Raw genomic sequence first — 24461 nt, 5'->3', positions numbered from 1 at the left:
AATTCGTAATACTAACTTATAAAACCAGAAATGAAATAATTTCAATCTTTCAACAAAATCAACACGAATTAACTTAAAAACTACTGCTATACTGAGCAACACAATAAAAAACAAACGAAAAGAAAAAGCAAGAACAGAAATGGAGGAGAAGACAGGAGAAAGTGAAGACAAACGGAGAATACAAAAGAGAACGGAAAGAGTACCTCTAAAATCAACGAACAAAGCCACTAAAACCCTAACCAACTCCGATCTGATTCAAAATAGGTATTAACTGTATGTTCTCGACGAGAACAAATGGTCAATACCCGTTTCAAACCCTATCACTTGAAAGCTTGACAGATTCGTTTCTTCTTTAATTTCAGATTCAAGAAAAGATCGATTTGGTGAGGATTTATGGAGAAATGGTAGTTGCTTAGGGTTAAGGGAAGGGTAATGGTTATATGGAGGAAGTTTGGGGTTGAAGAGAAGTGGCGCCTCCACCGGAGAAATTGTGGCGGCGCTAGGGTTTCGCTCTTCAAATGAATATTCGAGGGGTTCCAATGGGTTTTGAGGGAAATGGAGTGGGGATCTGGGATGGGGAGGTGGAGTAGAATGTTTGGTGTAAATTTGGTGGTGATTGGACGCCGGCCGCCGCCGTAGGCGATTTCCGGCGGGCGGCAGGCGGTGGTTTTAGGGCGGTGCTAATGGGGGTTCTGTGGGGGTGATGAGAGACGAGAGATGGGGGGTGGGGGAGCGTTTGGACAATAATATATCAAACCTTCCCCACTTCTGAGCCGTTGGATCAAAGATCCTCGGCGGCCCAGATCAAATAACCTATCCAAACGATGTCGTTTAAGGTCATGGGGGTGCCAGACCGTGTTGGGGCATGGAACATGGACAGGACTGGATGGGTTACAAGCAAAAGGCGATTGGGCTTGGGAAAATTAACCTGAAATGGCCCAAACAATTGATCTCTATTAATACAACCATTTATCTTGTCATTTTCTTTTCTTTTTCTCTTTTTTTTATTTTTAGATTTTTTTAAATACAAAAATAAAAACCTGATTTAACTCTGAAACAAATTTAATAACTAATTGCATTCTCAAAAATTGACTAAGTCCTAAATTAAAGAAAACTATAAAATGCAAAATAAACTATGTTTGTTATTTTCTTTCATATTTGCTATAATTGATTAACTATTTAACCTAAAAATATAAAATAGGACCCTAAATGCAAATGCACATATCTTTTGTATTTTTCATTAATTAAACAAAAATAAAAATGCACAGACAAATGCAAACAAAAATGCCACAAAATTCACAAAATTGCAAATAATAAAAAGAAATTATTTTGTTTTAAATTATGGGAGTAATTCATATAGGGCAAAAATCACGTGCTCACAAACATCCACTTAAATATCTTGTTTAGGTCTTTTCTCTAACAAAAACTACTCTTGTTTGTGTTTAAGACGTGCTGTTTATGTGCATTATTTGTGGAGGTAAACCAGGGCCTCTTGACTGCTTTTTGCTGCATTTATCTGTTAAGTCCTACGTGTTCATGCCTGTCGCCTAGAATTTTCTCCTTTTAAACACCTTAGGGGTTGTCTAGAACTGCCCAGATTTAGAGGTCCTAAAATTACTCCAGGGCCATGAGGAAGGGACAGGTAGTGCAATCATAGGCATTGTCAAGGTTACTAGAACGCTTTAGGCTATGACCAAGGGGAGGGACTTGGGTAGAACGGGATATGATGACTACGCGCTAATGTCATGTGTAGCCCCTCATTGAGGAGTGTTTACTGGGCATTGCGTGGGGTGATTGTGTAGGCTAACCAACCTAGGACCCCCTCTTTCCCAAATTCCGCTTGCTTAAAACTTTACTTTTTTTATGTGTACACAACTTGTTCAAATCCTTTGTCTTATTATCTGAGTCATACAATGTCCAACATGCTTTATTTGCAATTATTTGTTTCAACTACTTATTTGTTAAAGAACTAATTCACAAGTATAAGTTCGGCCAGGACCCACAGTTGTGGACCGAGAGGGGTGCCTAACACCTTCCCCTAAAGGTTATTTTGAGCCCTTACCCTAAATCTATGGTAATGCAAACCAATCCAAGAGTTAATCGCTCTAGGTGCCCTAACGCACCATAACCCGTTAGGTGACGACTCTTCAAAATACCCAATTCCCAAAAGGAAAATGAGTTATTACCCCCCAAAAATGTCGAAATCCGGAGCCTTCTTCCCCCGTAAAAAGGGGAGGGAAAAAAGGGGGCGCGACAGCATAGCTATTTTAAATCATTTTAGTACATGAAATTATTTTTTAGAAATCATCTATTATTTATTATAAATTATATAGGGTTAAATTGGCTATTTAAAACTTAGCCAAATTGTATTTCAATTTTAGCCTCAATTCAACCCAATACCCCAGCCCAATTTCAGATCAAATTACCCGACCCAGGCCTTAACTACACCTACCCGACCCAAGACCCCATCAGATCATAGCCTTTGATCTAAAAGATCAACGGCCCTCGTTAAAACTTACCTTTTTTTTAATTCCAAACGACCCTCAACCCTAATCATTTCTATGCACCCGCCACCCTAAAATACTCTCTGCTCTCAGAACACTCTCGACCTAAACCTAATCTTCAAATGCCGAACTCCCATCTCCGGTCATCTCCGGTGACCTCTCATCGTCTCTTACGCCTCCAATGGCTTCTCTCATGCCATTCCTGCCTTTTCTAAGGTCCTCAAGGGCCCAGGGCCATGCCGACTTGCATCTAGGGTTCATCTCCTGCCTGTTCCTGGTTATTCCAGTGTGATTTCAAGCGAAATCATTCTATATTTGCTACGATCCTTGGGATTCTAGACAAGTTCCTACATCTGTACAGATCTAGGACGATTTGAGTTTGTTTCTTGAATGTTTTACACTATCCTCGAGGTTCTTTACAAGAATCATGTGATTTCAAGTGCTTTTCATTTTCTTCTAAAACCAGGGTTTTCAGAACTTCTTTTAAAACCTTATCTAACTGATTCTTTGTGTTTAAACTTCTATTTCTTACATATTTTGACTGATTCTATGAGTCTACTACATCTTAACTCGTCTATGTTGAAAGCCCTAATTTTTTAGGGTTCTTCGTTTGGTTCTGTGTATCAGCATGACTGACAGGTTCTTGAGTTTCTGTGATTTCTCGTGACGATCTTCCTTGATATGTTTCTACTGAGTTTCTTAGCCTAAACTTAGAGCTGTTTGAATGGGCTTGTTTTAAGTAACTTTTAAGCCAAAATAGCTTTTAAGCCATAAGTTAGGAATTCTAACTTTTGGCTTTTCGCTTGTTTTTGTCATTTTATCTTAAAAACAAGTGCTTAAAAGCACTTTTTTACTTTATCCAAACACAACAAAATGACTTAAAAGCTATTTTGGCTTAAAAGCACTTAAAACAAGCCAATCCAAACGGGCTCTTACACTGATTCTATGTGCTTGTGTTCATCTTGACTGTTCAAGACTTGCCTCTTTCTCATTGAATCAGTATTGTTTAAATTTCATGCTTGCTAGAGTTGTATGTCGACTCTTGACTATCCATGTCTTACTTTATTTATATGCTAAACGCTAACTCTTTTCACGACTTTCTCTTTGATTGATTCTGAATTCCCTGTTTCTTGGTTTGATTTGAAAACTTTCCTTTAAACCTTCGATTCTTACCTTCCTACTCAATGTGATTGATTTACTTGCCTAAACTAACTTTCCTTACCTTGTCTGCATGGTTACTTGATTCTTACCGACTATCTCCTTAATTAGAATTTTCTGAACCCAGCCCTAATTATTTACGCTATGCCTACTATGTTCGAATTATTTCCTTGTCTGTTATGCTCTAGTTACACATTGATTTCTTTCCTTATTTGTTACTTGTTCTTACCGTTTGAACTGATTTCCTTAATTAAGGGAGTACTTGTACTGCTTTTGCTCTAATTGGTTCTGAGTTCCATTAATTACTATACAATTGTGATTCTTGCCTTATTTTACCTAGTTTCGAACTACTATATAAATGGCTCTCTTCTATAGTCTTAAGACACACAGACATTAGTTCACATCTCTCTCACACTTAAAAGCTCTTCGGCTTTCTTTGTTACTTACTATTGTTACTAAATTAGCCGGCTGCAAGCCAAGGCTAATTATTGCACTCTCCTGTTCTTTACCTTTCGTTTACTCTCTTTACTGGTATGTTCTGATTTTAAATTCAAGTTCTCAAACCAATGTGTTTCATACTGCTTCAGTTCACCATATTCTTAATCTGTTTCTGTCTGTTGTTTTGCTGCTCAACATGTAATGGACCTATTACTTCACCTAGTTATGTCTTATGACTTCTAAAATCAGCAGGCCTTATGAACTAGTAGTTTGTTTAAACTTGACTCTACCTTGTTTTGAATTTTGGTTCAATTGCTATCCAGTTTGAACCTCTCTTTGCAAAGTGATTTTGTTACTCTAAGTTGTTTGATTCTATTTTGGTTCTGGAGTTCCTATTGTGTTATATCATTAGCTATCCCTAATCCCATGACCCTCTAAAGCATATCTGATTCTGTCACTATGTCCTAATTAGCGCCCCCGAACCCATTGTTAAGTACCCCCTCAATTGCAAAGAATGTTGTTTACTTGTATTCTGTGTTCCCAGCCCTAATTACCCCTGTATGAAGGTTTATTACATGAGTGTTGCTTGAACCTGTTTGGCTTTATGTGTGGTCTGTTGTTACACAACTCTGGTTAAAATGATTGTACTGAACAATCCTCTCATTTGTAAAACTACTGAGTTTTTTCAAAGATTGCTTTCTATCAAAACCTTTTCAAAACCATACCAAGCACTCCTACTCTACTCTTAGGTCCTTAAGTTCTGCCCCTCCAGTGTGTGACTGCCTTGGGATCCCAATGAGATCCCTCTGAACTCTGATGGATTGGAGCTGGCTCTTCCACACTACACTTACTCAGTTTTGGTTATAAAGTCTAGGTGTGAGCACTGCCTGGTATCCTCGAGATTCTTAGGGAACTCTGACGTACCTAGACAATGACATTGTCTATGGAATTTGGCATTTGAGGCTATTGGAGGTTTGGGAAATCATTTGGGCCTGCTTCAGGCTCCCTATAGTGTAACTTCTTCTTTTCTTTTATCTATTTATGTAATTTATTCAGCTGGTCTGTAATAATTATTTGTAAACGAATATTGGGGTGATTAGTGAAAAGAGTGGGCAGTTATATTTGTGTGGTAATACGGGTAGAAACCATGCCTATAGGATCTTGTTAATACACTTGCTATGTCTACTTTACCATTATAGTAACCATGCCTATAGGGTTTAAATGGTTCCAATAATAGAAATCATACCTATAAGACTTAAATGACTTTGTAATTAGATACCATGCCTTGGAATGTTATCAGGTTCAATTTCTGTTACAACGGGTATTCACATTTGTCTTCCACTAGAAATCATGCCTATAAGTTTCTAACATCAGCTCTTAAAAACTAGATATCATGCTTATAGGGAATAAAATAAGAAATTCTGTCTATAGAATTAAAATCAATTTAGTCACACAAGTCGGTTAATCCATGTTAGTTCCTTTTTGAACTAGTTTAATCAAATGTCTGCTTTCTTTAATGAGTCTTTTAAACACTGTCTTCATTCACTACCGCTAGATAGCATGCCTATAGGAACCTGAAGAGTCCGTTTTAAAAACTGCTCACAGTTCTACTGTATCAGCGTAGTTATCATGCTTTTAGGACATCACTGTTCTGCGTTTAGGCAAGCCTATAGGGCGATTTTAAATTCTGCAAATCTGAAACTGTATTTTTGCTACTTTAAGCTGTCCAGACTTAACAGGTTTAAAATCAGTAGGCAAACTGAATAGGACATTACTGTCAAATTTACAAAAAATAAGGTTGCATATCACTGGGCATTAACATCCACTTAGATATCTTGTTTAGGTCTTTCCTCTAACAAAAACTACTCTTGTTTGTGTTTAAGACGTGCTGTTTATGTGCATTATTTGTGGAGGTAAACCTGGGCCTTTTTGCTGCATTTATCTGTTAAGTCCTATGTGTTCTTGCCTGTTGCCTAGAATTTTCTCCTTTTAAACACCTTAGGGGTTGTCTAGAACTTCCCAGATTTAGAGGTCCTAAAATACCTTCACAGCCACGAGGAAGGGACAGGTAGTGCATGCATAGGCATTGTGAAGGTTACTAGAACGCTTTAGGCTATGACCAAGGGGAGGGACTTAGGTAGAACGGGATATGATGACTACGCGCTAATGTCACGTGTAGCCCCTCATTGAGGAGTGTTTACCGGGCATTGCGTGGGGTGATCCTGTAGGCTAATCAACCTAGGACCCCTCCTTTCCCAAATTCCTTTTGCTTAAAAATTTACTTTTTTTTATGTGTACACAACTTGTTCAAATCCTTTTTCTTATTATCTGAATCATACAATGTCCAACATGCTTTATTTGCAATTGTTTGTTTCAACTACTAATTTGTTAAAGGACTAATTCACAAGTATAAGTTCGGCCGGGATCCACAATTGTGGACCGAGTGGGGTGCCTAACACCTTCCCCTCAGGGTTATTTTGAGCCCTTACCCTAAATCTCTGGTAATGCAATCCAATCCAAGAGTTAATCGCTCTAGGTGCCCTAACGCACCATAACCCGTTAGGTGGCGACTCTTCAAAATACCCAATTCCCAAAAGGAAACGAGTTATTACCCCCCATAAATGTCGAAACCCGGACCCTTCTTCCCCCATAAAATGGGGAGAGAAGAAAGGGGGCGTGACAGCATGGCGACTCTACTGGGGATACCTTTAGGCTCTTACCACAACGAACTTATTTTTTTGAATTAGTCCAAGCATGCTTTATCCCGTACCCTTTCCCCTTATTTGAATTTAAACTGTCCGTTTTCTTCTTAGCATTTATAATTCTTTATCCCTAAAACTGACGTGTCTCTTTGTTTTCTTTTTCCTGTAACTGTCTTTCAATTATTTAAATACTGTATTTATTTTTCCTACATGCAAATACTTGACTACATGTTATTAATTGCTGCATAAATCATGCTCCACATCATATTCCACTCGTACGTATCAAATCCTAGCAACGCTTAATGAGTGGTTGCGCTCTTCCTATTTATTACCCTTAAATTCAGAAAGGCTTATTTGCAGTAAAATCAGTCGATCAGCGGTGCAGTCGACGGTTCCGTGCCTTCCCCCTTAAGTTGTCCGCTTGAGGGTACCAGTCTAAAACCCCATAGTAGCCTTACTCTGGTCAAAATTGTGCATGCATCATGGTCAAACCTAGTCGGATCAATATGCTGTCCACATAATGATCCTTTAAGATAAGCCTTATCCAAAAGTCCATCGGGTTTTCCATAATCCCAATGGACACATCCACGTTTTGTGCGTTAATTTGGAGAACTAAATGCCGATATGCTGATCGTGAATGTATAAATAGTCGAGTGTGGTGGGGGTAAGGCCTAACCCTTTTGTTTCGCAGAAAATGAGGCACGAGGTCTTCAGATTCGGTATGGTTAGCAACATCTCACCATTGCTGCTAGATTGGTGGGAGGACCTTTCCTCAAGTGACAAGAAACATGTGAGAAAGTACCTGGGTGACTTGCCTTCATTGCTTGATATTGAGCCAAACAACAAGCTAATCGAGGCTGCCACTTTATTATGGGATAGTGAAAGGGCTGTGTTTCGTTTCGGCGACATAGAAATGACACCGCTTCTAGAAGAAATTGAAGGGCTTGTGGGGTTAGTTTGGGACAGTCCCGGGTTATTGGTACCAGAAAACCGTACTGGCAAAGGGTTTTTAAAGATGATGGGGCTGAAGAAGAATGCCGACCTAGTATGCTTGAAGGAATCTTACATACCTTTCGAATACCTGTACGAGAGGTATGGCCAAAGTAAAGTCCTTCCGTACCTATCATGATGAGATCTCTCTCACTTCTCTGGGTCACATCCACTGCAGATTGTTCGTATTCATTGTATGCTTCTTAGGCCTAATAGTGTTCCCAATGAAAAAGGGAAGAATCCACACTAGATTGGCCATGGTCGCCAAGACTTTGATGGAAGGGATTAATGGACAGACATATACCATAGTCCCAATGATCATAGCCGACATCTACAAGGTTCTGAAGTGCTGTCAAAGAGGGGTCAAGCATTTCGAGGGTTGTAACTTGTTGCTGAAGTTGTGGTTGTTGGAACATTTCCAAAAGGGTCACTATCACCAAGACTTTTCGCGAAGGGCTTAGAACGACCATATTGCCTTCCATCACCCCAAGCGGATGACTTACATTCCAGACAGGTTCGCTCAACCGGAAAGTGCTAAGGAATGGGTAGGGTTCTTCGACAATCTGACCGAGGAACAGGTGCAATGGATGTTTGACAGGTTCCCAATAGATGAATTCATCATCAGATCTAGGGATGCTCCGCACTTGGTGTTGATCGGGTTGAGAGGGATATACCCATATGTCCCTATCCGAGTTATGAGGCAAGCAGGCAGGAAACAGGTTGTACCAAGGGTTGTCAAGATGAGTCATTTCAGGGCAGACTTTTAAGACGACGACGTCCCTTACAAGTGCCAAGCTCAGCACATGTGGCACTGCAAAATCATTGTGGAAAAGAACACCATTGAGCCAAACAAGTATAATGCAGGGTGCGAGCCTCTCTACCTGGAATGGTTAGAGGACAATCTGAAAGGAATGGAGACACCAGGGGCCGGTCGAGGGAATAGAATCATAGATGAAGAAGCCGAAGCTCAAGTCAAATACAACAGGCTGCGCAAGAGGGTCCACAACTCTGAGAATGAGCACTGGGAAATGCATGAGAGGAATGTAAGGTTGATCGAGGAATGGAAAGAAATGGCAGTCACTTCCAACAGGAAACTGGAATATCTGGAGCGAGGAATAGTGGAGCTGGAAGGTAAAGTCATAAAGAGGATTGAAAATTGCCAGAACGCTGAAGGAGCTGAAGGAGGACATCTAGCCAGAGCCTACTTGCTGTTGGGGCTGCGCGAGCTGGGGGATCTATTTGATGGATTCCGGAAGATCGAATCTGGGGAAGGTCCTTCTGGGACCAAATAGGCTAGATTTATTTGCTTTTTCCTAGAAATGTAATAATGCCAAGTGCCAGTAGTGACTTATTTTCTTTATCTCGGTGTCATTTTGGGATTCGTCTGTTTTTATGTTATGAAATGAAGCATTTGTTGGCATTTAAAGTTCTCCAAATCTATCTGTCACTAGGCCTACCTCGGGCATAACGAGGCTCCCAAATTAAGACACGAATTTACATTTCCGTAATATGTGTTTAAATACTGCAAACATTTCAAAATCCTCACTGACTTGTTACTTTTTTGTTTTTCCTTATTTTGATTATTCCCATCCCGCTTAGGTTGGTTCACTAATACTGGCCTCATCAGCGTATCATACCAGATCTAGAGGCCCTCCACCTCCTCCTCCTCCAAGCAACACAAAATGTAGAGGAAAAAGCAAAGATGGACGACTTAAGTGGTATCCAAAAGGAGAATATTGAGAACGCAGAATCCTCAGATGGCCGTAGCACACCAGCCCCAAATGATCTAGTCTTGAGACTAGAACAAAAGATACTGGAACTGCAAGGAGAACTTGAGCAGATTCATAACTTGGCAAACTTGTCACTCACCCTGAATGTCCCTAACATCAACCAACAGAACATTAAGAACCCAGCACCTCCCCAAAACATACAAAACCCACATCCGCAAAATCCTCCCGCACCAAATCAATACGCAACCCCACCCCAAAATCCCAACTCATTACCAATAGCAGCTCCACTACAACACCCCCATCAGCCAATTCATTACCCACCAACCACCACTTACCACACTCCCCCAAACACACCACCGCCCATTCCCGATCCCCAAAACTCCACCAATAACCATCACTACACCCAAGTCCCTGGCACCAATCAAAGCAACCCTATATATGTGGAAACTGTACCTCACTCTACTCAACCAATCTCTTATACACCGGAATCCTCCGAGAAAGACCTGCTCATTAAAAACATGACTGAAGAACTTAAGAAGTTAACAAGCTGAGTTCAAGATGTTGAAGGCGATAGAGGAACGGAAGGTTTAAACTGCGAAGACTTGTGCATACAGCCGGATGTGGAACTTCCAGAGGGGTATAAACCTCCCAAGTTCGAGATGTTCGACAGCACAGGTGATCCCAGGGCACATCTAAGGACCTATTGTGACAAGCTTGTCGGGGTCGGGAAAGATGAAAAGATCCGGATGAAGCTCTTTATGAGGAGTCTTACTAGGGATGCTCTGTCCTGGTATATCAGCCAAGATCAAAAGAAATGGTCCAATTGGGTAAGTATGGCGTCAGATTTCCTGGACCGATTCAGGTTCAACACAGAGAACGCACCAGATGTTTTCTACATTCAGAATCTTAAGAAGAAACCTACTGAGACTTTTCGTGAATATTCTACTCGTTGGAGGTCGGAAGCGGCCAAGGTGAGGCCATCTTTAGACGAAGAAAAGATGAACAAATTCTTCGTCAGAGCACAGAATCCGCAATATTATGAAAGGTTGATGGTTATCGAAAATCAAAAATTCTATGACATCATCAAACTTGGAGAAAGAATCGAGGAAAGAATCAAGAGCGGGATGGCAACAAATTTTGAGGCACTACAGGCCACGAATAAGGCGTTACAGTTAGGCGGCATATCAAAGAAGAAGGATGCTGGAACAGTAATGGTGGCTCAGGGCCCGAAATCTCCACTTATCTATCAAACACCTCCTCCCACATATCAAACTCCACCCACATATCAAACACCTCCGCCCATATACCAAGCATCACCGCCCACATATCAACCTTCATCTCCCAGATATTCCCAACCAGCCTCTGTCCATCACACCTATAGCTCCCAACTATCCCACTTCCAATCACCACCAGCTCGCCAAAACTATCCAAGACCAAGACCCAACTTCGACCGCAAGCTGCCCAGACAATACACCACCATTGTCGAGCCCATCGACCAGTTGTATGAAAGGTTGAAAGCCACGGGTTACGTCACTCCTGTTCCCGCTGTGGCATTAGAACTCCATCCCGATGGGTCAATCCAAACAAAACTTGTGCGTACCATTCCGGTATGAAGGGGCACACCACTGCAGAAAGACGTACGTTGAAGGATAAGATCCAGACACTAATTGACAACAAGGTCATACAGGCAAAGGAAGCCGCACCTAATGTCCGCAACAATCCCCCCCTAATCATAGAGGTGATGGTGTACATGTGATAGAGACAAATGAAGAATAGGGCCCTGAGGGGTCGATTGGGCTTATTCGAGAAGGCGATGACATTAAAGTTGCAGTCACACTTACTGCTATTGTGGTACAGACTCAGTCACTAGTCGAGGTTGAAGTAGCTGCATCAGTTCCATTCGAGGTAGAGGTCGCTCCACCTGCAGCCATCCCCGATCCATTTGAGGTTGAAGTGGTCACACCTTTCACAGTGATAGTATCAACCACACCTCCCTTCGATTCAAAAGCAATACCCCGGGATTATGTTGCCGAGGCTCGGCGAAAAGGGAAGGCCAAGGTAGAGGAATCTGACGCTGCACAAGGGATGACTAGAACTGGAAGAGTCTATACACCTGAACATTTGGGAATTTCAAGTAAGGAGGCCACTACTAGGCAGCCTATCATTGAGACCAGACCAGATGACTTGTGGAGGAAAGTACAGGCAAATGAGTACTCTGTCGTGACCATCTGAACAAAATCCCTGCTTAGATATCTGTCCTGTCACTGTTGCAGAATTCAGAGGTACACAAGAACGCTTTAATGAAGGTGCTGAGCGAGGCTTATGTACCCAACAATATCACTGGCAGAGAAATGGCCAACATGGTTGGACAAGTACTGGAGAGTCATAAGATTATCTTCCACGAGGATGAGCTGCCGCCTGAGGGATTGAACCACAATCGAGCATTGCATATTACGGTGCAATTCGAAGACAAGTTCATTGCCAGGGTCCTGGTTGACGGAGGTTCAAGCCTAAATATTTGTCCATTGGACACTCTGAAAAGGTTGGACAAAGGTTTCCATGAAATACGGGTAGAAAGCATGAATGTGAAAGCTTTCGATGGGTCCTAGAGAGCCACGATTGGGGAAATCAACCTTTGCTTACAGATGGGGCCAACTTGGTCTGACGTCGAATTTCAGGTGCTCGACATACCAGCCTCATATAACATTCTGTTGGGCTGACCATGGATCCACGTTGATGGGGCCGTACCTTCCACACTACATCAAGCCATAAAGTTTGAATGGAACCGTCAGGCGGTAATCATTCACGGAGATGGAAGTAACCCCATTTACACTAGTCAAACAATACTGGCCATTGGACATAGAAGAAGGCTAGGACGGGAAACCTATAATCATATTGAACGGGTAAACGCCGTCGAGAATGCCAACGCCGAAACCTGGGGGCCGACGACTGNCTCACCAAATTAGTAGCAGCCACCAAAAATATCACTAAGGAGAATGTGGTCACCCTCCTCCACTCGTCAATAGACCAACTTGAGGTACATTCCATAAATTTGACTTGGTACTGGCGCAACCGCATCATGACATATTTACAGGAGGGAGTACTCCCACAAGACAAAAAGGAAGCCAAAAAGCTTCGAATGCAAGCGGTCAGGTACAATATCATACATCACGACCTATACAAGAAAACGTTGGGGGGCCCTTGGCGAAATGCCTAGGGCCGAATCAAACAAGGCGCGTGCTCGAAGAAGTACACGAAGGTCATTACAGTGCCCATACAGGCAACAGAGCCCTCGTCAGATGCCTCATTCGGGCAGGATATTACTGGCCCACTATGAAAAAGGAAGCCACAGATTATGTCAAGAGATGCGAGCAGTGCCAAAAATACGCACCTATTGTCACGCCCCGAACCTGGGGGCCGACACTGGCACCCGGTGCCTCATCTATCCTTGCATACAAACTTGTGACTAAGGGACTCTGAACATATAATGTCACACTTTGGCCATGGGCCACATTGCCAGACAATTTGCAAATACTAACTAAACATCAATGTAATGCTGGGCCGACAAGTCTGTCATAACTACTACAGCTGGCAAACCAACAAAATATACATAAAAGGCCTACAAGCCCAACATACTGCACTAACTGACAAAATATGTCTACAAGCATCTACTGATGGATATACTATGATCGAAACAGGGCCACAGTCTACTCATAACATATATATACATATATATACAAGATATACATAAAGCTCTAGACCCGGCAACTCTGAAGGGTATGGAGCTTACCGATCAAGTTGAACTAGGGCAACACCTAATGAGGAGGTCTACCCGTTGTCTGTCTGAACCTGCACACATGAAATGCAGCGCCCCCAGAAAAGGGACATCAGTACGAAATAATGTACCGAGTATGTAAGGCAATATACTGAAAGCTGAAGCTGAACTGATAATATAATAACTGAAAGTAATTGGAAGTCAAAGATGATCTGAAGATATGCTTACCTGCTGATACTGACTCAACTCTCTCAATTTAGTAACTAAAATAGTTGTCCGGCCCTATAAGGCTCGGTATATATATATATATATATATATATATATATAACTATTTTGCCGTAGTAGGCTAACTCATAAGCGCTCGGCCATACTAGGCTCTGTATCTCGACCAACTAGGCTCGCTCATATGCGCTCGGCCACAATTGGCTCGATATATAACTTACCATCTGATCAGAGGTTGCCCAATAGGGGCCTGCCCATCGATTATAGCTCGATGGTAATAAAAATACTGCAATACCACATATATAAACTTTCTGCTCTCATGACTGGAAAAAAGAAATACTCAAATGAATATGGAGTCCTGATAAAGAGTATATTGTAACTTGCGAGACTAGCAAAATATACGTAAATTCCGGGATATGAATATTTCATTATGCCTCATTATCAAACTCGTTTAATTACGAGATCATGCTAAAATGACGGAAGGGCTTAACCTTAACGTACCTGAAGTAGGAACAACTCCGTATAATTATCCCATTGGAAACCTTCGTTGATTGAAGGGACTTTGCTTCTGCTTCTTTGAGATTCTTATATAGGAATTATCTTTCTGGAAATACGTTGGTTTTTATAGAATGCTAGCCAGGACACATTAACTAGCAGAATGAAGCTTTCTTGAATTCTTTGGAACTTAGTTCTTTTCATCTTTCCATTGTAATAATTCTTGGACATGATTTTCCATTAGATGTAAATAGATGAGCATTTTTTGTTGCTTTATTGGTTGTGTCATTGAACGAAATTTGTTGCTGATTCTTGGAAAAATCGTTTAAAGAAATTTGTTGCTGATTCTTGGAAAATCTTTGAACGAAATTTGGAACATCAAACCAAGAAATGAATGTTTTTGGTTCTTTATCTCTATCCAGTATAGAGATGTCACAAGTCTTGTTTTGTTTTAATTATTAAGTAATCTATGGCAGCCACCTACTCATAATCAATATGAGTCATTTTCTTAAGTAGTGGCCTTCTGCCACGTTTTCTTGGGGGGAGGGATTTAACCTTATCCACTTATTTAATTAATTAACTAGGTAATGTCCCGTTACCCGGTAATTAACTAATTACCCGTATAATTAAAAATTATCTCAGATTATTTAATATTCTATTCATTATTAATATAACATTGTACTACCGTGGTCATACGGTACCTTGCATGATACTAGTCCATAATTATCGGGTATTATCGCTCGACTCGTATTTTATCCCAAATCGGCTACCTTCAACGAAACTCGTTGTCTTTAATTCGTGTGCCCCATTATCCTTCATGAATTTATTCATCACATACAATCCTTATAATCTCCAAACAATCTTTTTCTTGGACTGATGTCAATTTCCTTACAACAAATTCAACGTCCAATACTACAGGGTGTAACATCGCCGTTATATATTATTGCAGAGCATAACATCGATGTAATGCTGCGGGGCGTAACATTATTTCCCCCTTTGGAACATTTGTCCTCGAATGTTGACTGATGCACTTATCATTTTCATAACTTATATCTTCCGAATACATTAGAACTTCCCTTGCCATCTAGGCGACTATTGTGTGAATGAGTCCAAAGTCCAGGGCGTTCCCCCCTTAGGCCTCCTTGTCACACCACAACTTGAAGTCGGAATCCTTCCAATCTCATAACTGTTGCTACCTTTCATCATGCAGCTTGTACAATTTTGACCTTGTAAGTGTGCCCAATCTCTAGGCTTCATATGTAGAGCTTGATAGGATATCCCTTTGGGCATCTATGAGTATGCTGAAGTTCTTCGCTCGGTACTATGTTGAATTCACGAAATTTTTTATCTCATCGCATAGGTCCGTTTAGCCATCCGTATGAATTTACTGTCATAACTCTTACTTTAATTTATCTTTGCTGAGGTCTGCTACCAAATCCCAGTTTACTCTCGTTGCTTATCCCATATGTATAAATTTAAGTCCTTTAGTGCTTCCTCATTACTGCTCATCTTTAGAATGACGACCTAATCTCATATCATACTTTGTGACTTTGTCCATCCACTATTGATTCACCTCGATATTGATCTACAATACACCATTGATAACTTGAAACTTCTTACGTAAAATATTCAAAGTGATTCCCATAATCTTAATTCATATGTCTCAATGTGATTCACGTTATGGGGGTATCCTAATTTCGTGCCGCTAGCGAAATCTTTTCTCCTTCTCTTCTCTTTTTTTTTCCTTTCAAATCATTATTCAAACGAAGGTCCAAACGTCATCCTTTATCTGTGACAATTATACCCTCATTTTATTACCAGGTCAGCATTTCATTCCTTCTAAATGCTATTAATCTTAGACTCCTTTGATTTTATTCAGGCTATACTGAGCTTTGTATAACTTAGAGAAACCATTATCTCTCCTGTTTTCACGGACTTAATCCTGAGGACTTATCCATTCTCGTCACTTTTTTACTTGCCTTTCCTCATCCTTACTCATGTTTTCTTAAAACTTTGCCGCTCTACCATACTTTAGCTTGCAACCTATACATATCTACTTATACTTTTCGTAATCTTCCTTCAACTTGCCTAAATTTCCTTGTGTTATTTTATAACATCAAGCGAGACATCACATCGTCTCTAACTCTTCTTTACTTTCTTAACTAGACCTCTCGATACCTAGAAATCATTGACTAGAAGATATGCCACTGACGATGCCGCTATCATTATTGGATATTGAATCCTTGTGCTTTTGCCCTTTTATCCAAAGTATGGACTATTTACGATCTTCTACCTTTTACTTACCTTAAAATCTTGCATCATATCTTCTATCTCTCTCATGACCTCCCTTCCACCTAGGTGTAATTCACGTCCATAACTTAATGCTCTATTATAATACTTGCACCTCTGGTACATACACAATCCCGTGGGAGTTTCATGCTGACTTCTTATGAGACCGGTACCCTTCTAACTAGCTTTATCGTAGAGCCGTTATAGAACATAGTTGTTGTGCTATCTCTCTTGAACCTCTAATATTAAGAGTGATTCTGCTATGTTCTCAATCATGATTCCTATAACTTCTGGGTCGAATAATCAGATTCCTGATTTACTTTGTTGATGTAACTCTTTAGTTTCCTTCTTCTTCTGATCGGCCTTTATGCTGGCTTAAGTTATCTTCCAATGTGCGGCTCATGGTATTAGTTATTACTTTTGCCCTCCATGGACGCTATGGAATATCCATGACACAATCATCTAACAATTCATTCCTTTGTCTATGACCTGGGCTCAATTCTTTCTTTTAACTTATACCGAAATCTTTTACGGCTATATGATTGTTAACATATGTGTTTCATGTATAAAAATCCAAACTCTTAAGTGCGTTCATAACGTCTCCAACTCGGGATCATTGATCAAATAATTCCTTTCGTTCCTTCTCAACTTTCTTTTAACGAAAACTATTACCTTTCCTGATCTTTCTTCCCCCTTGTTGCGTGCATACTTAGCTTATCTTAGCTTCCACGCATGCCGGAATTTTTGTACAACTCATAAGATCTTCGAATATTTCATTTGATTTTTACTTCCCGTTCACTAGCCACGGTAGATTCCTCTTTCTTATGGCGGACGTACAATGTTGGTGTGAAACTATTGTTACAAGACCATTTCCTCTTTAGGTCACTGTACTTAGGTTAAATCCTTCTTCCTCATTTCCTCAGCTAGTCCTTCACTGTAGTACTTAGGGAGGATCCTCTGATTCTTGTAAAGATGCGAGCTTATTATATCGTATTCCCGATAGAATTTTTTGATGTTCGTGCTCGCTTGTAGTTATCCTTAGTTACTTAACCTCCACGCTCATCTGCTCGTACGGCTGCTTCTGAACTGAAGTTTTGACTGTCTTCCCAGTGGAACTATCTTTTATTTTCATAACACTCATACGGTACCTTTAACTACCCCAACTCTTATTTGAATATTTCTCAAGTATTACAATGTCATAACTGCGGGGCTAATTTCACTATATTGGGTTTTACTATCTTTATCTTGCACGACCTGCTGTCTTGTTCTGTATCCTCTTGAGTAGCCATAGCTAGGCTCTTCCTGAATCAACTACTAACTACTCGTTGGCCCATCCTCATGCCAATATTCCATGAAATCACTCTTGGGTTATTTCCTTGGTCTTAACTTACGTCTCGCACTGGCTCCTTAATTATCAATAACATTTTGGGCAGGAACCCTTACTTCTTCTCCTTGACGTCGCGTTTGCATAATATTCTGGAATCGTAGCATATCTGTAGCATTTGGATAAGTGCAATCTCATCCGTTTCTCATTTTTTATCGCATTCTTCCTTTTATCATTCCATATTCCCCCCTTTAGGGGAGTACTGAGAGTTGGAGCTACGACGACCTGTTTATAGATGTTTCACCTTTTCATCTTTGGTACTCGCCTTGCGATAATCTTTCCGTACCAAGTATAGAAAAATTCCTTGCTCACATTGCTTGCCGTAGGGAAGCGTCTTCCTCAATGACCACTCTGTGAATTTCTCATGAATCTTCTTTTGTCGTCCATTCTATTATTGGCGGAACAAAATCTGAAATTCTTATGACGGCGACTATCATCAGTCACTCAGTCCCTAATTCATGTTTAGTTTAGCTTGTTCGCCAATCCATACTGATTCTATTACTCTGGGGTCTAACTTTTCCTCTTGGTAATCACGCTAGAGTTGCGAACTTATTTCTCGAAATGAGGACATGATTGTATGGCCTATACTCTTTTGTTGTCTTAAGGCCCATCACCTTTCGTCTCTTTCTTCATTTGACTATAGGTTCTGTAACACTCTACCATTTTCATCCATGTATAACACCTTATTCATAATGCTTCCTTATCTCTCTTCTCATTACTCTGCTAATATTTTTGCATATCCCTTTTCTTGTGAAAACTTCAATACGACATTCTTTCGCTTTTAGCTTTCCTTTGCTCCATCCAGTGGCTCTTCAAGTTGTTGAAAGTTCTCGCTTTACTAGGGACGCGAGCCACACTAAGGTAATATTTATCCCTTCAAGGCTTATAGTGCATGTCTTTGTTGTACTCATATCTAGATGCACTATTTCAGAGTGCACCATCTAGGTGTCTTATAAAGAGTTCTATTAGCATATTTGCAATATCCTTCGGAAATATCAACTGACGCAAAAAATTCATCCATCATATCTTCTTATACTACTTCTGTTAATCCCCATAGGGAATATCTGGAATGGGTGTGACCAATTGTATATACCTCTGTTACTATTGAATATAACTCAAAAATCTTATGTTCCTCTGCCTCAATTATAAACGCTGTTAACCTTCATTAACTAGACGCCTCGTACCCTTCTTCATCTTGCTCCTTTTATTCGCTGAAACTTGTACTCATCTTCTTAATCTCTCATTGTCCTTCACCATAAAGATGGATAGGCATTCTTGCCTTAAGGCTTCTTATCAGGAAGTTTACATCTTTCAATACACCCATGATCTGCTAAAGACCTCATTTACTCAACGTAGGCATCATACAAAAATTCAATTCCTCTGACTCAGCTCTTCCATAACTATCTCTCTTCTCAACCTTTTGTCCGGATCTAGGCGTTGTCTTATTACGAATAAAATAGAATTTTGGAATTTGAATTCTTATAAGTGAGCTCTACCACACGATCTAGAGTAAGAAGAAAGATTGATAATCCTAAATGCCCTGTAGCCTCCTGCTTATAAGTGTGGTGCATGACACACCCATAAATAAGACTCTACTAGACACGGCTTGTAGACTCCTAGGATAGAACTGCTCTGATATGACTTTTGTCACGACCCGAACCTGGGGGCAAGACCGGCACCCGGTGCCTCATCTATCCTTGCGTACCAACTTGCGACTAAGGGACTCTGAACATATAATGTCACACATTGGTCTCGACCACTATTGCATGCTATTACCCGCCCCGTTCCTATCAGACCTGGAGGCACTTAGGACTACCATTCCTAAAGGGAGGGGTATGAGGCTGGCTTGGAGTTACAAAGGTGAAAAATCTAAGGCGACATACAAAACATATAGGACATCACAATAACAGGGAAAGCACATAAACACTGAAGGCTCACATATACCTCCTCAAACAAGGCAATCAAATATCATGACTCAAACAACAAGCAGGGTCTGGAAATACTAAGGCAAAAGGGAGCTTAAGTTGTTGAAGCAGACCAATTTATTACATAACTCAGATAAGAAGTCCGAATCAGGCCTGCCTGTTGGTTGTAGCAATTACTAATTAACAGAAACGGAATCAGCTTTATTTATTGTTATTACCTAAGGTTTGCCTAAATGTTTGGGGTAGAATCCTATGAACATGGTATCTATTATGGATTCATAATGCGGCAAAGCAGTAACAAACTAAAAAATGAGCGGTTTGAAATCCGATAGGCATGCTTGCTAAACCGTGTTAAATAGGGAGATTGAATTACTTAAGAAATGGTTTAGAAAGGATTGATTTTAAATTAGACTAGTCTCAGATTCTGCATATGATGGTATCCATTATTGCTGATTTTAACTCCTATAGACATGATATTTATATGTTATACTGATTTTAAACATTATAAACATGATACCCGTTTATAGCCGTTTAGATCCTAGAGCGTGATGTCTAAGTGGTAACAAGCGTGCAGAATTTAAAATAAAGTCCTATAGGCAGGTTATCTAGGTGTGAAGTTGAACATGCAGAAATTTAAATGAATCCCTATAGGCATGGTGTCTAAAATGCAGAATTGAACACGCAGGATGTAAAACAGTCCTACAGGCATGCTTTCTAAGTGCAGAATTGAATCATTCAAAACACAAATCCTATAGGCATGTTTTCTACCCTTTAGCATGCATAATTACCCATCCCTTTTTCACTAGCTAATCCCAAATGTTTGTTACAAGTTATTACAGACCAGTTGCTGAATTATATCAAGAAAATACATAAAATAGGAAATTACAACCATAGGAAGCCTGATTCTGACTTCCTCGCTGAGTTATGGAACAAAACCCCTCAAATACCACTTGTTTTCAAAGCCTTTCTCGGACTTGGGTGTGTCGGAGTTCCCTAAGGATCTCAAGGAACCCCGAGCAGTGCTTACACCCAGGTTTATAGAACCAGATAGAGATGAGTGCAGTGTGGAAGGGCCAGCCCTTATGTGTCCAAGTTCAGAGGGAGCTCATGGGTCCCAAGGCAAGGCTCACACAAGAGGGGCAGAACTTAAGTCTAAGAAGATAGTGGAAGTGCAGGAATGGAGTTTTAATACTGAGGGGATAAGGGAGAGGGGTAAAGGGAAATAGGGAAACAGTAATTAGTAAAACACAGAATTGATAACTTCATACAAAGGGGAGTCAGGGGTTGGAAATCCATTGCAAGGAGCCTATGTACTTAGGCAGGGGTCATCTTTGGGCATGCACAGCAATAGAAGGTGCTGGCATGCCTATAAGACAACCATAACACACAAAAACTAGAGGAAACATGGAGGTTATGATCCCAGAGGGATCAAGTTTGGGTCATGCACAACAATATTCAATGCTGTCATGCCCCAAACCAACCACAGATACCAAACACATTGGGGATGGGGATTTAGGTTCACAAGTCATGATAAATAATTAACATAAACATTAATTCAAAACAGAAAAGGCAGACTATAGCATGCTTAATAATGGAACTTGGTTAAATGCAAACAGGAGACAAACAAGGATGAAAGAAATTGTAAAGAAACATGTTGTTGTTGATGCTGAAAATTAGTTAGAACATACAAGTCAAGATGCAAAATGCAGAGAAAAATAAGCAAGCTTCCCACAGCCTAGCCTTGGCTTTCAGCCGGCTAGGTAAGGCAGCAATACAAGTAGCAACAAAGAAAAGAGAGAGATTTTAGTGAGGTGTGTGTCTGAACTCAAGCGTTTTATGCCTTGTGTTCGTGTGTTTGAAAGAAGAGAAGGTGGGGTATTTATTGTATTGAAAACGAGTAGAAATTAAGGTAATAAGCAATGGATTAACATAAACATAGAAACAATCGCAATCAGAATTAATTAACATAAGTACTTCCCATTAATCAAGGAAGTACTGCTCAAACGGATACTAATCAGGCTAATTAAGGAAAGAAATCAGTTTGGGGACAGATTGATTCTTGCCATATAAGGGGTAGCAAAAGTATGAAGGTAAATATTTGAGTCTAAGTACGAAAACATACTTAATTTTGTAATAGGATTCAAGGTAAAACATCACAGTAATTAAGGAAGGGAGTTAGTCAATTTAAACAAGCGAATATCAGTCGCAACATTGAGGGGGTCAGAATCAATCAAGAAAGGATCACGATTTTGCATCTCAACATATAAATAGCAAAGGGAGGGACAGACATACTAGGCATGTAGGGTCAATCATATTGAAAAAGAAGCAACACAAACATACAGTAAATGGTTGGGGTAAGCTAGGATTCAGCAGTAAAAGAAAACCATTCGAAGCTCAGCAATCGAGTAGGTCAAGTAGTCACATAGAATAAAAAATGCAGAGAACCAAACTAACAGGTAAGAGAGTCAAAAACACGTAAAGGTCTCACATTAACAAGTGAGGAAAACATTTTAGTAAATTAGGGTTTCAACAGTAGTCAAATTTAAAAGATGGTAAGAACTCAGAATCAGATAAGTCAAACAAGACAAAAGATTCAAACGCAAAGAGCTTAATCGAACTAAACATGCATATAAAATAAACCAAGAGAACTTCAGAAGCCCAGGTAGAGCCAGAACACTTAGGGCTTTTAGCATGATGAACCAGGTAGCAGCAAACACGGACAAACATAGTAAAATCATAAAAACACACTGAAAATCGGAGAAGAGTTTAGGAAACCCTAATCGTTAAAAATGGAGAGTCATTTTGAAAGAAAAAATCGAAGAACCTTCGAGAAACACTTAAAAAGTTTGTAATAAGCACAGATCTAAGATCGATCTGAAGGAAAAATCGAACAGCTCTTAGAGCTAGGGTTTCAAAGAACCCAGAGAAAGTGAGAAAGGCTTTAAAAGATACCGATCTAGCCGGAAAAGTCAATAATCTGACTTGAACAACTATAGATGGCTGGAAAAGGACCAGAGATCGAAGTCGAGCAAGGACTGGACCAGACCTCTTTGAGATTTGTCCATGGAATCACGAAAATATGTAACCAGTAGACATAGGAGACGAGCACACGTCTCAAAGCTCCAGGGGAGACCATGGATTAGGTGAGGATTGAGATGGATTAGGGTGGAATTGGGTGGCGACGACTAGGGTTTATGGTGGTGTTGCAGAGGGAATTGAGAGAGAAGGGGATTCAGGGGCGGCAGTATGCGAGAAATGAATTAGGGTGAAGGGGTCGTTTGGGTTAAAAAGGAAGGGGGTAATGGGAGCCGTTTATCTAATCGATCAACGGCTGGGATCAGGTAGGGATCCGGGTACGGATTACGGAGATGGGTTTGGGTCGGGGTTTAATAGGAATTGGACCAGGGTAATTGGGATTCAAAATGGGGTCCAATTTAGGCTATAATCGAAATAAAATGGGACTAACATTTAAATAGGCAATTTTCCTATTTGATTTATAAAAAATAATAAAATAGTTTCTGGAAATAAATTAATGGTACTAAAATGATTTATAATACATAATTAATTATTTAAAAATACCAGACCTAATTTTATGAGCATAAATGCAGTTAAATCTTAAAAGAGGCTAATTTGTAATTATATGCAATTTAGCTTTAAAAATACTAAATAAATTTGTAAAAATATGCAAAAATTCCCTTGGCTATATTTTAGCATAGATATAAAAGTGCAATAAGTGAATCACCAAAAATGATAAGTTTGGAAACAATTACTGAATTTTATGGATAAAATTGGAGAATAAATAGATTAAAAGAAATCTTTTAAAATTAAGGAAAAGTAATGAAGTACTTGGATATATGCATATATGCATATATATACCATTTTGAAGATATATTTTCATATTGAAAAATATATAGGGAAAAATTGGGTGTCAATAGCTGCCCCTCTTTATCCGGGATGATGAAAGAGTTTTCGGGTAAAGATATGATGGCCAATTTTGACCGAGAGAAATGGTTTTGGAGAGGTTCAGGCCGCACCCTGGATTCTGAGCTGCCTACATATCCCTGGTCCTATAGGAATTAGGCCATATGTAGTTCAGGATCCACCGACGGAGTATACCGATGGGGTGATTTCAAGAACGGACGCAACATCTAGGGTTGTGTGAGTGGACGATTTACGGGAATGGCTAGGTTTGATATGGCTGCGGGCACTGGAGCGAGTTCCTGCCGGGATGGCTGTTGCATGCCGGTTTTACTTGCAAATAGAAACAATACAAGCGTATATTGTGCATAAAATTAGACATGATGCAAGTTCCCTGTTGGACCATGAATGCTGTCTTCGAACGGTTAGGATGACGTCCTTAGACCATGACGTCCTGGGCCATGAAGCGTGTAATAAAGGATTCGCATGCTATGAAATGATGCTCTCGGGCAATGAAAATGATGCCTCCGAACCACGATGCCTTTGAATAATGATATGCAAAAGATCGAAAGGGATCCTCAGGCCATGACATGGTGTTCTCGGGCTATGAGGATGGTGCCTCCGAATGATGACGCCTTTGGATGAGTTGGCGATATTTCAGCCCATGAAGAAATGCAGTATGAGGCGATCTTTCAGTCGTACAGATGCAGTATGAGGCGATCTTTCAGCCCATGAAATGTGGCGATCTTTCAGCCATGCAGATGCAGTATGAGGCGATATTTCAACCCATGAAGGATGCAGTATGAGGCAATCTTTCAGCCCATGAAGAAATGCAGTATGAGGCGATCTTTCAGCCGTGCAGATGCAGTATGAGGCGATCATTCAGCCCATGAAATGTAGTATGAGGCGATCTTTCTGCCATGCAGATGCA

Source organism: Nicotiana attenuata, chromosome 1 (assembly GCF_001879085.1).
Source record: "Nicotiana attenuata strain UT chromosome 1, NIATTr2, whole genome shotgun sequence".
Taxonomy (NCBI): Eukaryota; Viridiplantae; Streptophyta; class Magnoliopsida; order Solanales; family Solanaceae; genus Nicotiana; species Nicotiana attenuata.
This window is presented reverse-complemented; position numbering follows the sequence as displayed.